At 38.3% G+C, this 12,304-nt stretch overlaps 1 long non-coding RNA gene across 1 annotated transcript; it reads right to left on the bottom strand.

Moving 5' to 3' along the window:
* Nucleotides 1–360: 360 nt before the first annotated feature.
* On the bottom strand, nucleotides 361–4,981 carry LOC310730734. The gene is made up of 3 exons (XR_014534934.1): nucleotides 4,926–4,981; nucleotides 2,889–2,977; nucleotides 361–490 (listed from the first exon to the last, which is right to left on the bottom strand). It is a non-coding gene; the product is annotated as an uncharacterized lncRNA (long non-coding RNA).
* Between the last annotated feature and the right edge of the window lie 7,323 nt (nucleotides 4,982–12,304).

The following is a 12,304-nucleotide window of genomic DNA, read 5'->3' as shown; positions in this document are numbered from 1 at the left end:
CCTCATGCTAGCTAACTGTCTAGCCTTGCAGAACAATGCATCATGAGGACAGTAAAGTTATACTGTATAGTATTATGGCATGATATTAATGGTAATAAAAGATAAACTGATTCAGGTAAGACACCACTGAAGGCCTAATTGTAAATTGCACAGCCTGCCGCTGAGTTTGAGACTAGGCTCCGCTGAGAATATGGAAACTGGTTATATGGTAGTTCAGATTTATTTTTGGATAGAATAGCATAAGACAGTTTATAATTAGTAACTTTACTAATTGTAGCAATAAAATACTTCAAGAGATACGTAAATAAGTAGAGGTAGGGAGAAACAGCAATACTGAAAATAGCCAAGAGCAAAAATGTACCTGTATATATTCAGTGAGGGAATTAAAGATCTGCTTGGCCACAGCTAATGCTTTAGAGAAATTTAGTTGACCAGCTTCATCCATTATATCTTTCCCAGAGTAATACCAGTAGAAATCGCTGATGGACTCCTATAAAGACATTAGGAGTATTATATATTTATATTTTTATATATATATATATATATATATATATATATATATATATATATATATATATATATATATATATATATATATATATTTATTTATCACACACACACACACACACGCACACACACAGGTGATCAAAATTAGAGAACAATTTATAAACAATTGAACAAATCTGAAATAATGTCATCTTCACTGATTAACAGTTGAAGGAGTTTTTGTCCTGTCTATACCATGCTACCAGAACACCTTTTCCACAAAATAACTGAGGCATTTCCAAAAAAACATTATTTTGCAGAAAACACACTAATCAAAATTAGAGATCAACAATGACTGTAACATGGAAAAGAAATTACAACAATATTTTCTGAAGGTTACAACGGTCAGCAATTAGTAGGAAGTGTACAGGCCTCTGCTCTTCAGCACATCTGCGGCCACAGGACAGCACTAGTCTATCACAATGCTCTGGTGTGATTTTGGTCCACTCTTCTTCCAGTCTCCTCCACAGTTCGGTGACTGTAGTGGGTTTCTTGGCCATAACACCAAGGATTTTCCAGAGGTTCTCTATTGGGTTGAGATCAGGACTCTGGGCAGGCCATGTCATTATTTCAATGTTTTCAGTTTCAAGGAACTGCTTTACCTGTTTTGCTGTGTGACATGGAGCGTTGTCCTGCATGAACACTGCGGGCTGATTGGGTGATGAACGCAGGGAAGGAACCATATGTTGTTGAAGAAGGTTCTGATAAACATTTGCATTCACTCTGCCATGTAGCTGCATAATAGGCCCCAACTCCTGCTGCAGAAAACATGCCCCAAACCATGACACTTCCTCCTCCACTTTTCACTGACATCTTTACACACTTTGGGTTCAGTCTTTCCCCAGTTTGTCGCCGAACATAATGTTTCCCATTGGACCCAAATAAATTAAACTTGCTTTTATCACTGAAGTGAACTTTGGACCAGTTCTCCTCTGTTTACACAACATGCTTCCCAGCATTCTTTCTGCTAATGAGAGGTTTGGTCACTGCAGAGTGGGCTTTCAGTCCAAATGCCCTTAAATGTTGAGACACTGTATGACGAGACAGATCCTTACCCTGTTCAGCGCTGAACTGGTGAGCAATTCCAGCTGCAGTGTGGAAACGATTGCCCATTGAGATCCTCTGCACTATCCTGTCCTCTCTTGTATTTGTCTTCCGTGGACGATCAGCCTTCTTGGCGGACTTGAATGAGTTTGTGATGTTGTAAAGATTCAATATTCTTGAAATTACAGATTTGGGACGACCAACTTGTCTTGCTATGGCTGATAGGGTCATCTCTCTGGCCTTCATCTGGACAACCTGCTGCCAGAGGCTTTCAGTCACTTTAGAACGTCCCACCATCTTGCAGAGTCAGTGAAACTGGAAGTTAGGCTGCCAGTTAAATAGGGGTTGACAGATAATCAAGGAAATTAGCACCAGGTACCAGATTAACACCAATAACTGGGAGGTATCTGAAAGTGTTCTCTAATTTTGATCAGTGTGTTTTCTGGAAAATAATGTTTTTTTGGAAATGACAGTTATTTTGTGGAAAAGGTGTTCTGGTAGCATGGTGTTGACAGGACAAAAACTCCTTTAACTGTTGAGCAGTGAAGATGACATTATTTCAGAATTGTTCAATTGTTTATAAATTGTTCTATAATTTTGATCGCCAGTGTGTGTGTGTGTGTGTGTGTGTGTGTGTGTGTGTGTGTGTGTGTGTGTGTGTGTGTGTGTGTGTATATATATATATATATATATATATATATATATATATATATATATATATATATATATATATATATATATATGTGTGTGTAATATATTGTGGGAGAGCTTGTCGGTGGGAAAGGAGGAACACCACAACAGGTCAGGTGTAAAGGCTATTTAGCAGTCTTTATTTTCTTTTATACAAAGTTTTGTTTTTCTGCACTGTGCTCACGCCGCACGTCTCTGGCACCCGTACGCACACACCTCTCACACACACACACCCTCCTCCTTAAATGCCTCCTTTGATCACTGAAATAGAGAACACATGAGGTTAGATAGACTTCAGGTGAGGCAATTCCATACCTATCTTCTCTCGGCCCTGCCCTTCATTCACAAACCGGCGCTCGGCCCCGCCCCCGCTGCCACACATATATATATATATATATATATATATATATATATATATATATATATATATACACACACGTATATATATTACACACATATATACATACATACATACATCACACACACACACACACACACACACACACACACACACACACACACACACACACATATATAAGTAAGTAAGTATAACTAAGCCATTAATATATGTTTATGTGTTGATCTGGATATAATAAGGTCTACTTTACCTGAAGTCTAAGAAGATAGTCTACTGTGCTTATTATTATATTAACCGTAGTTGTATTTTCAGTCTGGGTCCTCAAAAAGTTCTGGAAGTCTAAAAAGAATTGGTTAATTAGACAAGCACATGGATGCTATTATGATTTGAGCAAAAACACTGTATGTGGCAAAGTACTTGTAATATATTCAAAAACATTGTTGTGACATGTGATGATAGGTGTACCCACTGAGAAAGTAATTGATTTAGAAATATTCTTTACACCATGCTCACTGGGAATACATATAAATTAATTTGTAAATTGATAACTGGGAAATTAGTACAAATGCCATATCCATTAATTATCCAACAAAAGCGTTTTATTATATAGTGCATTTAGCAAGTATTTAGATGCAATTCACTTTTTTAATCAATGTTATGTTGCAGCTGATACTAAATTTTTTTCCCCACATCAATCTACTCTTAGTAATCTATTAAAGTGTGAAAACAGAATTCAGAAAAATCACATGTTCCTAAGAATGCCTGCCAATTCTCTTGATAAGAAGATTTCTGAGATATTTCTACATCTTGACTGGAGTCTTCCTGTGGAAAGGTTTACTGATTGGAAAGGCACACACTCCTCTCTGTGGAGGGCCTCACAACCAACTATGCATATCAAAGCAAAAAACAAGGCATGAGGTCAAAGGACCTGCCTGCAGAGTTCAAGAATGACTGCTACACAGACGATTCCCAAGAGCACAGTGGCTTCCATAATTGTCAAATGAAAGAAGTGTGACACAACTAAGAGCTAGGCACTTGGCCAAACTGAGCAATCAGGGAGAAGGTCTTTAGTAAGAGAGGGGACCAAGGACCAGTTGGTCACACTGACTAAGCTACGGAGATCCTCTGTGGAGATAGGACAACAGTCCAGAAAAACAACCATCACTTCAAAACTCCACTGATCTAGGCTCTATGGTAAAGTGGCTTGATGGAAGCCTCTTCTCAGTGCAAAACCCATGAAACCTCGCCTGGCAACAGTTTGGCAACAAGCTTCAAAGGACTCTCAGACTTTGTGGAACAATATTCTCTGGTCTGATGTCTTGGCCTGACCAAGATTGAACTGTTTTGTCTCAATTCTAAACTTTATGTTTGAAAGAAATCAGGCACCACTCATCACCTTCCCAAAACTTTCCAAAAAAGTAAAGCATAATAGTGGCAACATCATGTTGTATGCAGGTATTTTTCTGCAGCAGGGACTTGGCAACTGATCAGGCTTAAGGGAAGTCTGAATAGAGCAAAGTATAGAGATACTCAATAAAGACCTCTTCCACCACGCCAATAACCTCAGTCTGGGCCGAAGGTTCACCTTCTTACATGACAACGACCTCAAACACACCGCAAAGACAACATAGGGGTGGCTTAGGGACAACTCTGTGAATGTCCTAGTGTGGCCCAGTCAGAGCCCTGACTTGAACCCTTCTGAACATCTCTGGAGAGACCTGAAAGTAGCTGTCCACTAATGGTCCTCCCATCCAACCTGGCCCAGCTTGAGAGGATTTGGCATATAGATTGCCAGAAAATCCCCAGTCCATGTTGCATCTAACCCAAAATGATTGAAGCATATAATTGTTGCCAAATTTGCTTTAACTAAGTAATGAGTAGAGGGTCTGGATACTTATATACATGTGATATTTCAGTTCTTTTATAACAAAAATTACAGACATTTCTAGAATTCTGTTTTTACTTTGTCATTATGGAGTACTGTGTGTAATGAGAAAAAAAAATCTTATATATCTAAAACATTATATTGCAACCTGATAAGGAAAGTGAATGGAGTCTGAATACTTTCTGAATCCACTGTATATTCAGATTATACATTTGGATATAACACACATGGATTTAAGGTTTTGACAATTCTGAGACTAATGGCTTGAAGGAAACAATCCAAAAAACCAATGACTATATCTATAGTAGATGTTTACCAAAACTTTTTAAGCTCGGTTTACACATCCTTACTAAAATATTGATAAATTAGGATCACTGTTAGTCACTGAATGTAAAGACATACCATCGTTATGACCTTCACAGAGAAGCTGCAAGAACCTAAACAGATCTTTCGTGAACTCATCATTCTGAAGAACCTTGGCACCTTAATGGATAGAAAATGAAAATCTAATTGTAATTTCATTGGATAGGATATAGATTATAAGTGCTGAGGTAATACAGTAATACAAAATACTACAGACAAGAAGTAAAGAAAAAAGACAGACAGAAACACACAGATGAAGTTAATTACTCGGAAATCTATGTATTGTTTGTTTTATGTCCTTGCATTAATAAGATGCATGCATGTTTTCCTGCAGACCAAATAAGTTAATTACTAAATTAACAAACAGACACAAATAAATTGGCAAGACAGGGATTAGAGAGAGCAGTGATTCCAAATTAGAAGAAACTAAACCATGTATTTACCCCGCTCCCTCGCGTTGACTGCAACCGATGACATTATTAAATATGGCAAGAAGGAAAGAAACAAACAGGCAAAAAGGCAGACATTAGCGAAGGAGAAGACATCACAATATCAGTTAGAATGAGTGATACTGACATCCATTGACTGGACACTGACACCTGATACACTGATCTGAACAACTATGCTTTTTAGTTTAGTTAAAACTATGAGTTTTTCACCATCACTTATGCCTGAAATATAGCAAATGTGACAGCAAATATGTATATTATGGAATATAGTCATATTATTGTTATAAATGCAATTATTAATTCTAAACTTTGTTGGAATGAATAAAATATGAATAAGCTAAATAAATACTGTATGTGCTGTGTGCATTAGACAACTGTTAATAATGATAATGAAGTCAAATGAACTTGTGAGTTAATACTACACCATGTGGCACCTGTTCACACAAATCTATTTTTTAATGTATGCAATAAAATCACAACTTTTAATTTTTTGCATGTCATATGGTGAAGTATATGTTTAAAAAAAATAAAGAAGTTTGAATTTTGCTACTACAGTTTATTCACAGTTCTAAGCATTGCTCACACAACAATCACAATGTGTAATTTATGATAATTAATGAATCATGCTTCTTAAATAAATACTTGTGTGTTTAAATAAATACTTACTTGAACCCTCCTCAGTCACCATACCCAATTCTTCAGCTTTGTTTTGCCTTTCAAATGCATTCAGGTCCAATACACTACAGTCCACAGATGAGTTTGTATTAATGTTTTTTATTTTATTTATAGTAGTTCATTAAACATACAATAAAATATGAAAAAAGATATTATATTAAATACAGTGCATCCAGAAAGTATTCACTGCGCTTCACTTTTTAAACATTTTATGTTACAGCCTTATTTCGAAATGGATTAAATTCATTACATTCTTCAAAATTCTACAAACAATACACTATAATCACAACTTGAAAGAATTTCTTTTGAAATCTTTGCAAATGTATTAAAAAGAAAAAAAAAAAAAGATATGTACATAAGTATTCACAGCCTTTGCTCAATACTTTGTTGAAGCGGCTTTGGCACCAATTACAGCCTGAAGTGTTTGTGGGGATAGTGCTACAAGATTAGCGCACCTATATCCCACACCACCCCACTGCTGCGCTCCCTTCACTGGCTTTCAGTAGCTGCACGTATAAGATTCAAAACACTGAAGCTTGCCTACAAGGCCAAAAATGGACCAGCTCCATCTTACCTCAGAGACCTCATCACAGCTCGCATTGCACCACGCTGCCTGAGATCCTCCAGCTTCCCCTAGATGTCCTTACAGCGGAGTCCCTGGCTATCTTCAAGCGACGATTGAAGACCTACATCTTCCTGAAACACTTAAATTAGCACTTTCCAAGTTTGCTTTGTAGAATTCAAGAGTTAAATTTATATTTACAGTGAGGAAAATAAGTATTTGAACACCCTGCTATGTTGCAAGTTCTCCCACTTAGAAATCATGGAGGGGTCTGAAATTGTCATCATAGGTGCATGTCCACTGTGAGAGACATAATCTAAAAAAAAAAATCCAGAAATCACAATATATGATTTTTAAACTATTTATTTGTATGATACAGCTGCAAATAAGTATTTGAACATCAGCCCAGAACTACACGGGAGGAGCTGGTCAATGACCTGAAAAGAGCTGGGACCACCGTTTCCAAGGTTACTGTTGGTAATACACTAAGACGTCATGGTTTGAAATCATGCATGGCACGGAAGGTTCCCCTGCTTAAACCAGCACATGTCCAGGCACGTCTTAAGTTTGCCAATGACCATTTGGATGATCCAGAGGAGTCATGGGAGAAAGTCACGTGGTCAGATGAGACCAAAATAGAACTTTTGGGTCATAATTCCACTAAACGTGTTTGGAGGAAGAAGAATGATGAGTACCATCCCAAGAACACCATCCCTACTGTGAAGCATGGGGGTGGCAGCATCATGCTTTGGGGGTGTTTTTCTCCACATGGGACAAGGCGACTGCACTGTATTAAGGAAAGGATGACCGGGGCCATGTATTGCGAGATTTTGGGGAACAACCTCCTTCCCTCAGTTAGAGCATTGAAGATGGGTCGGGGCTGGGTCTTCCAACATGACAATGACCCGAAGCACACAGCCAGGATAACCAAGAAGTGGCTCTGTAAGAAGCATATCAAGGTTCTGGCGTAGCCTAGCCAGTCTTCAGACCTAAACCCAATAGAGAATCTTTGGCGGGAGCTCAAACTTTGTGTTTCTCAGCGACAGGCCAGAAACCTGACTGATCTAGAGAAGATCTGTGTGGAGGAGTGGGCCAAAATCCCTCCTGCAGTGTGTGCAAACCTGGTGAAAAACTACAGGAAACGTTTGACCTCTGTAATTGCAAACAAAGGCTACTGTACCAAATATTAACATTGACTTTCTCAGGTGTTCAAATAGTTATTTGCAGCTGTATCATACAAATAAATAGTTAAAAAATCATACATTGTGATTTCTTGATTTTTTTTTATTTTTTTATGTCTCACAGAGTGGACATGCACCTACGATGACAATTTCAGACCCCTCCATGATTTCTAAGTAGGAGAACTTGCAAAATAGCAGGGTGTTCAAATACTTATTTTCCTCACTGTAGTTTGTAATCTTGCGTACCAATGTAGATTTATTCATTGTTAGAGACTCAAAGGACTTTTGAACGTCGCTCTGGATAAGGGTGTCTGCTAAATGCTGCAAATGTAAATGTAAGTTGGTTGGACCAAATGACATACCGATAGAAGCATGGAGATGTTTAGGAGAGATGGCAGTGGAGTTTTTAAAAAGATTGTTTAACAGGATTTTGGAAGGTGAAAGGATGCCTGAGGAATGGAGAACAAGTGTGCTGGTACCGATCTTATCTTTAAGAACAAGGGAGATGTGCAGACCTGCAGTAACTACAGGGGAATTAAGTTGAACAGTCACACCATGAAGTTATGGGAAAGAGTAGTGGAAGCCAGGCTGAGAGAAGAGGTGACCATCTGTGAGCAACAGTATGGTTTCCTGCCGAAGAAGAGAGCTACAGTTACATTATTTGCTGTGAGAATGTTGATAGAGAAGTATAGAGAAGGTCAGAAGGAGTTGCCTTGTGTGTTTGTGGATTTAGAGAAAGCGTACAACAGGGTGCTGAGAGAGGAATTGTGATACTGTATGAGAAAGTCAGGTGTGTCAGAGATGTATGTAAGGGTGTTTGAAGACATGTATGAGGGCAGTGTGACAGCAGTAAAGTGTGCAGTAGGAACGACAGAATGGTTCCAGGTGGAGGTTGGACTGCATCAAGGATAGGCTCTGAGCCCTTTACTGTTTGCAGAGGTAAGGGACTGGTTGACGGACGAGGTCAGACAGGAGTCTTCATGGATTATGATGTTTGCAGATGATATTGTTATTTGTGGTGAGAGTAGGGAGCAGGTTGAGAAGAGCCTGGAGAGGTGGAGGTATACGCTGGAGAGAAGGGGAATGAAAGGAGTAGGAGTAAGACAGAGAACATGTGTGTGAATAAAAGGGAGGGCAGTGGAGTGGTGCGGTTGCAAGGAAAAGAGGTGGAGGAGTTTAGGTATCTAGGGTCAACAGTGCAAAGTAATAGAGAGTGTGTTAGAGAAGTGAAGAAAAGAGTGCAGGCAGGGTGGAGTGGGTGGAGAAGAGTGGCAGGAGTAATTTGTGATAGAAGAGTGTCTGCAAGAGTAAAAGGGAAAGTTTATAGGACTGTGGTAAGACCTGCGATATTGTATGGTTTAAAGACAGTGGCATTGAGTAAAAGACAGGAGGTGGAGCTAGAGGTAGCAGAGCTGAAGATGTTGAGGTTTTCGTTGGGAGCGACGAGGATAGGCAGGATTAGAAATGAGTTTATTAGAAGGACAGCACATGTAGGACTTTTTGGAGACAAGGCGAGGGAGGCGAGATTGAAATGGTTTGGACATGTGCAGAGGAGGGACATGGGGTATATAGGTAGGAGAATGCTGAGTATGGAGCCACCAGGAAGGAGGAAAAGAGGAAGGCCAAGGAGGGAGTTTATGGATGTGGTGAGGGAAGACATGCAGGTAGTTGGGTTGAAAGAGGCAGATGTAGAGGACAGGGGGGTATAGAGACAGATGATCCGCTGTGGTGACCCCTAATGGGAGAAGCTGAAAGAAGATGATGTTATCTGTGCTTGCTGCTTTTGTAATCTCCTAGCCAGAAGTTTGAAGAGCCTGCTTCATAGTATTTCTGTTTTGTGAAAACCATCTTTCTTTTAGTCTCCAGTGAGTATAATATATTTATTTTGTTTCAAATTTTCTTTATTTTATTCAATAGAGTTGTTTTTTGTTTCTTTTTATGTTGAGTTTCCAGATCTTTCAGTTTATTGCTGAGATTGATTAATTGTAGTTTTTTTTTTTTTTTTTTTTTCATGGGCACAGAAGGACAAGATTCCCCCCCTAAATGACTGCTTTTAATGTGTTCCATACTATAGCATAGTTGACTTCCCCATTATCATTTTCTTCAAGAAATATTTTTATATCTTCCTTCATTTGGGTTTGAAATTGTGGGTTATTTAATACACTTGTGTTTAGCCTCCACAGTGTACTGCCTGGTATATTGTGAATATGTACGTAGGTGCATGATCAGACAGGTCAATAGATCGAATATAATAGATCCAATATAACAACTCTGCATTCTATGACGATCTCTCTTTAAAATAAAAAAATAATAAATCTATCCTTGAGTATACATCATGAGATGTGAAAAAAATGTGTTATCATGACCTGATGGATAAAAGTCCTTCCAAAGATCTAGTATGCCCACCATTAGAGCATGATTTTTTTCCATGCAATGATGTGGTTATTGGGTTTTTTGATGAATCAACTTTTGGGTTAAGGTGAATATTCCAGTCTACACCACATAAAAAAATTCCTTTAGCTTCTCTTATAAAGTAAAATATTTTTATATAAAAACAAAAATCACTCCCAGGGGTGGCATAGAAATTACATATTGTTATGGTTGTGTCATCAATTTTCCCTGAGACTATTATATATCTTCCTTCCTTGTCCAAGATCTCTGAAAGTTGTTCGCATAATTTTGCCTTTTTGTAATATTAAGATTGCTAAACCTGTTCTACGTCCAGACTTATACGATAAAAAAATATATCTTCGAAAATCCTCTCCTCTTTCATTTTTTATGTTTCACTGGGGGCAGATGTGTCTCTTGTAGGAGCACAATCTGAGTATTTTCCCTTTAAATTTTTGACAATATTTGACTTCTCTTAGCCAGGTTGAAAATTCCATTCACATTGAAAGTAATAAATATAAGCATCTGTCTATTCATAATCTTCCATATTGGCTAGTACATTCATAATTTCTCCCAATGCCTTTATTAATACTCAGTTTATAGGGTACCCCCACACCAAAGAAACAAACAATGGACATAAACTTAAAAGGAACTATTTGTAAAAAAACACCACCGTAACGAATAGGAACAGCTGTCTCCGGTGTTGAGGCTCATTTCAAAAGAGCCTTGTAGGGCTTTACACAGTCAAAGCTTATGTTAGGGAAAGTCCCACATTAAACCGAACATGTGTAGTCGCATACTAGTTCAAATAAAATTTTTATCTGTTTAAAATTATGGTAATAATAAAATAATAAAAAAAAATTTGAGTAAAACATATCATGGACAACTCACCAATCAACAAGTCCCGACTCATTCAAATATTTAAAGTAGTAGAACTATAGAGTTTGAACAACTGTACAGTTATGTAGCACATTATAGATGACATGCAGCATTGTAAATCAATCATAACTTATTTTGGTATCGAGTGTAAAAACCTCATGCTTATTTTCAGAATTTTTTAAGTTTTTCTTTAAATTGAGATTGAGTGGTTTTCTCATTCTCTGTTGTTTGGGATTCTGCATCTCTGCGCCGGTCACGCCGTCTCCCCATTGTCTGCTAAGTAGATAGAAGTATCAATCTCCTACTGATCCAATGCAGCAGGGGATCTCACCATGGACACTGGAAATCCTTGTCAAAACGTAACTCGTTGCCTCCGTAGCGTCCTGGTGTCTGAAACATTAGTCGTTGTTCCTTTAACACTTTCTCGGCTTCCGCATATTCCCAGTGTTTCTTCAGAACTTCAGAGTTGTAGAACACTTCTTTTTTGTGTTAGGCTTTGCAAAGCAGCTCCTCTTTTATCTGATAACTCCCAAACTTGAACCTTGTTAGCGAATCGTTGGGCTTCGGTGCTAATGCACGGTGTGCTCGCTCAATCCCAAGTCCAATGCGCTTTTTAACAGTTTCTCCAGAAAGCCAATCATATCCGTACCTTCCTTATCTTAGGGTACTCCATAAATCCTTAAATTATCTCTGCGCGCACAGCCCTCCTGATCGATTAGCTTAGCTTCTAGATTAGTCTGGCATTGTATTAGGAGCCTGATTAGCGTTGATGTTGCTTGAAGCGCGGTCTCTGTTTCATCAACCCTAGTCTCTGCCTCCTCTAATCTGTCATTTGTTTTCTTCAATTCTTGCTTAATATCAGAGAGCTGTACCTTACTGTCCTTTTAAAACTACCAAAAGCATTGAGAATGCATTGAGAATGCATTGAGAATACATCGCAGGCTAACTTCGGGGCCATCTTCCTCAGGTGGAGATAAGCTCGACGAGCTACTTCTTTGCCTTCCTTCAGAGTCATTTTCTGCCACGCTCATCGTCGTCGTACTTCTAGTAGTGACCTCTTTCTCCATTATTATGCAAAATATTAACTAGTGTTTACAAAATCAAAAATAGCAAAACCGTCGGGAAGCTCAAAAATTAGGCTGTCATTCTCTTGGTGGCGTAACCAGAGACCCACATGTGATTTCTTTGGATTTTATTTGTAATAAATTTGCAATGATTTTAAACAAACTTCTTTCACGTTGTCATTATGGGGTGGTGTTTGCAGAATTTTTAAGAAAATAATTA

The sequence above is a fragment of the Silurus aristotelis genome (genome assembly GCF_946808225.1).
Source record: "Silurus aristotelis genome assembly, chromosome: 9".
Classification (NCBI taxonomy): Eukaryota; Metazoa; Chordata; class Actinopteri; order Siluriformes; family Siluridae; genus Silurus; species Silurus aristotelis.
The sequence above is the reverse complement of the archived record's forward strand: the minus strand, read 5'-3'. Positions and strand labels throughout refer to the sequence as shown.